This window comes from Oncorhynchus mykiss, chromosome 3 (assembly GCF_057628025.1).
Source record: "Oncorhynchus mykiss isolate SJ-2025 chromosome 3, ASM5762802v1, whole genome shotgun sequence".
Lineage (NCBI taxonomy): Eukaryota > Metazoa > Chordata > Actinopteri > Salmoniformes > Salmonidae > Oncorhynchus > Oncorhynchus mykiss.
The window spans coordinates 464094-468547 of record NC_143024.1 but is presented as its reverse complement, the minus strand read 5'-3'; the positions used below and the strand labels follow the sequence as shown (position 1 = coordinate 468547).

Sequence of the window (4454 nt, the reverse complement as noted above, 5' to 3'; positions counted from 1 at the left end):
AGTATTTGATACAATGCCGATTTTGCAGGTTTTCCTACTTACAAAGCATGTAGAGGTCTGTAATTTTTATCATAGGTACACTTGTGAGAGACGGAATCTAAAACAAAAATTCAGAAAATCACATTGTATGATTTTTAAGTAATTCATTTGCATTTTATTGCATGACATACAGTACTTATGTCATGCAATAAAATGCAAATTAATTACTTAAAAATCATACAATGTGATTTTCTGAATTTTTGTTTTAGATTCCGTTGCTGCTGATGGGCTGGTCCTGGGGCTGGCTGCTGATGGGCTGGTCCTGGGGCTGGCTGCTGATGGGCTGGTCCTGGGGCTGGCTGAGGGTCAATCTCACCCTACCCTATCTCACGCCTACCAGAGAACATATAGATTTCTCCTTTTTTTGGTGAGTGAATGAGTCCCGTCTGGTCCATCAAGTTTACACCCCTCCTGTCTCAGCCTCCAGTATTTATGCTGCAGTAGTTTATGTGTCGGGGGGCTAGGGTCAGTTTGTTATATCTGGAGTACTTCTCCTGTCCTATTCGGTGTCCTGTGTGAATCTAAGTGTGCGTTCTCTAATTCTCTCCTTCTCTCTTTCTCTCTCTCGGAGGACCTGAGCCCTAGGACCATGCCCCAGGACTACCTGACATGATGACTCCTTGCTGTCCCCAGTCCACCTGGCTGTGCTGCTGCTCCAGTTTCAACTGTTCTGCCTTATTATTATTCGACCATGCTGATCATTTATGAACATTTGAACATCTTGGCCATGTTCTGTTATAATCTCCACCCGGCACAGCCAGAAGAGGACTGGCCATCCCACATATGCTCTCTCTAATTCTCTCTTTCTTTCTCTCTCTCGGAGGACCTGAGCCCTAGGACCATGCCCCAGGAATACCTGACATGATGACTCCTTGCTGTCCCCAGTCCACCTGACTGTGCTGCTGCTCCAGTTTCAACTATTCTGCCTTATTATTATTCGACCATGCTGGTCATTTATGAACATTTGAACATCTTGACCATGTTTTGTTATAATCTCCACCCGGCACAGCCAGAAGAGGACTGGCCACCCCACATAGCCTGGTTCCTCTCTAGGTTTCTTCCTAGGTTTTGGCCTTTCTAGGGAGTTTTTCCTAGCCACCGTGCTTCTTCACCTGCATTGCTTGCTGTTTGGGGTTTTAGGCTGGGTTTCTGTACAGCACTTTGAGATATCAGCTGATGTACGAAGGGCTATATAAAATAAATTTGATTGATTGATTGATTACACCAATACAAGGGACTCATGTAAAAGTCAGGATGGACATACAGTTTTCAAAAACCCTTAAAACATTGGAAATAACTTCAAAAACAACAGTGTTCTTTACATTGGTTGTATTACACCAAACAAATGATCACACACATAATAATATAACAAACATTGAGCTCCTGTTCCTCAAGAAAAGTCCCGTACCTCAGGCCTTAAAGAGTCCAGCCCGGTAAAGGAGTTCAGTCAACCCAAGTGACCTCGTCCTTTCATAAAGTGATGCGTAATCCCCGTCTCATTAATACAATCAGATTGCAATCACCTCTTTTACCACACAATTATAAAGAGTGTCACATCTCTGTAGTCTTCACTACAACTGAACACATAAATCATCACGGTATGCATCACACTAAAACAAATGAAATACTGTATACAAAAAGTTGTAGTCAGTAGGTCAGTCAGACAATCCAATCTGCCAACAGATCTTCAGTGGGGAAAAGGCCACGAAGACACATTGGGGACCAACACAGATCAGTAGTCCAACAATAGACATAACTTGATCCAATAGTGGTTGATCCTGCGAGACGCAGGGCCTGTCTATGTGGAGGGGGGGTCCCTGCACAGTCCCCGGAGGGGATGCGACACCAAGGAACGCTGAACCAACCGCAGAGGGAGTGGCCACATTTACCGATAGTACCTAGCAAAGGTGCAAGAGGAAGCCCAGCTGGCTGCAGCACAGATATCATGAGGGGCAGTCCTCTCAGTAGAGCCCAGGACACAGCCACACCTTGTGTTGAATGTGTCACCACAGATCCCAGCACTGGCCTGTCAGCCAGGCGGTATGCTGTCGTGTCCACGATCCGTTGAGAGAGACTTTGCTTTGATAACCCAGCCCCCAGGACTCTCACCATAGCAGACAAAGATCTGGTCTGTTGTTCTCACTGACCGTATCCGCTCCACATAGGCAGCCAATGCCCTCACATGGCACAGCATGCCAGAGGGAGGCCCAGACTCCCCCGCCACTGCCGGGGGGTCAGAAGCAGATAGGATAAAAGCAATGTTCACATGCCTGTCTGACAGAACATTTGGGAGGAATGAAGGTTTGGGGCGGAGAGATATACTTCTCCCCCCGGGGTTCACCCGGCAGCACTCAGAACTTATCGAAAGAGTATGGAGCTCACCCACTGTCTTCAAGAAAGCCACCTTCATAGACAGGTGTTTTCAGGGAGGCAGACTACAACGGTTTGAAAGGCGGCTTTGCCAAAAGCTGCCGAGACCACATCCAGATCCGAGCTCACCATTGAGCGGGTCCTAGCTGTACTCAGGTGACGAACCCCTTTCATAAACATGGAGACCAAGGGATGGAGCCCCACTGGCCTGTCTGTTCACCCCCCATGGCAGGCAGATATAGTGTCCAAATACCCTCTCAGTGTAGAGGATACCAAGCCCTCATCCAAGCGAGACTGCAGGTATTAGAGGATTTGCTGCACCCCACATGACTCGGGCACAACCTCAATACCAGTGCACCAAGCAGAACAATCGCCAGTGCAACTGGTATGCCGTGGTTGGTGCCCTTGCGCTCTGCATGGTGTTCATTACACCCTACTGTAGTCCTAACATGGTTCATTGGTGTCGTTCAGTGGCCAAGCCCACAGACTGAGGAGGTGCGGCCTCGGATAACACAGAGTTCCCCTGGCCTGAGACAGCAAGTCCGGTCTCAGGGGAAGTTGCCAAGATGTCCCAGACAACAAGGACAGGAGAAGGCTGAACCAGGGTCATCTGGGCTAGTATGGGGCCACCAGAAGCAGATGATGCTCTGCCATCCTGGACAACTGGAGCTAGCTAGCGTCTAGCTCCAGTTGTCGGATCCTCACCTCCTTGTCGGCTTCTGTTTCCATTTTCTAAATCAAATTCCATCTGTCTAAAATGCCATTTCCAAATTTCCATTTCCACCTTTAGCCTAGTGGTCCCGTCTGAACAACACAAAGCAGAAGATAAAGGGTTGAATCGGGACAATGTAAAGGGGGTACAAGCAACCCCTTCCTCCGCGGCATCCTCCCGATTTAGCATCGGAAGGTCTACCCGTCTCCTCTCCTGAAGCCTCCCTCTCCTCATCTTTCAACAAGAAAATTCATTTTCTCACAAAACCCTCCCTTAATATCACCAAAAGCTCAGGGTTTAGGGCTTTCTCAGGAACGAAGAGTCCATAATGGTCAGCTATGGCGCAAAGGTCTACTTTACGCAACCCCACCAACCGATCAACAGAGGGCGCTTCAATAAAATTGTAGACAGCTGAGGCAGCCATTTTGTACACAGCAGCCTACTTAACACACGTGAAGTAAACAAGTCAACTAAACTCACAACCTACCACCACTCCTCAATCACCAATCACAGAGAGCTCAGAGCAGCAGAGTCCCGGATGAACCCCCATTATGTTACGTACGCCTCTTGGTGGAGGGAATGCAAAACCCTGCTACAACTCAACTCCCTGTGGAGTGAAAGAGGTATGTGTTTGTAGTTGCAGGGAAGGACGACAGAGGCTGAGAAAAGTTACCTTTTACAGGGAATTTATTTCCTTCACACGGTAAAGTGGGGAAAAGGGTCTGGATGGAACCAAAGCAAAGCAAGTTAAAGTTAAAGAGCCCCCTCTCCTGCCTACCCACTACTTATCTAATCTACCCTCTCCTACCTACCCACTACTTATCTAACCTACCCTCTCCTACCTACCCACTACTTACCTAACCTACCCTCTCCTGCCTACCCACTACTTATCTAATCTTAGCACCACCTGGCGCGCTAACCAAATACGGGGTGGTCCGCCCAGGTCTTACCTAGTGTGCATAGATGGAATAAATACTACGTGTTATGTATGACCGCAGGCCTCTTGCCTAAACATTCCCAAGTTTTCTTTTCCTTCCCCCCTGAGAACAAATTAAACAGAATAATTCACCAAATTTAGTGAACAATTGAAATAAACCACAAACCACTAAGTCCTACGACGTACACATATCTCTGGAGGAGAGGCTACAAAATACTTTACAACAACACTTTCTGACCAACAACCAACACAGCACATACTAAGAAGCTCTCTCCTATCAAAGGAACACTGGCTTTTCAAGCTGCAGAAGGAGTCGGTAATTGATGAGCCAGCTGTTTCCCCTGACGAGAGGGCGAGGTCAGAGCTCCAATCTGCAATGGGGCCGACCAATCAGCT

At 47.6% G+C, this 4454-nt stretch overlaps 1 long non-coding RNA gene across 1 annotated transcript; it reads left to right on the top strand.

Moving 5' to 3' along the window:
- The first annotated feature begins 421 nt into the window (after window positions 1-421).
- Window positions 422-1255, top strand: LOC149984206 (uncharacterized). Its single transcript, XR_016494897.1, has 2 exons — window positions 422-706; window positions 863-1255. It is a non-coding gene; the product is annotated as an uncharacterized LOC149984206 (long non-coding RNA).
- Window positions 1256-4454: the final 3199 nt, after the last annotated feature.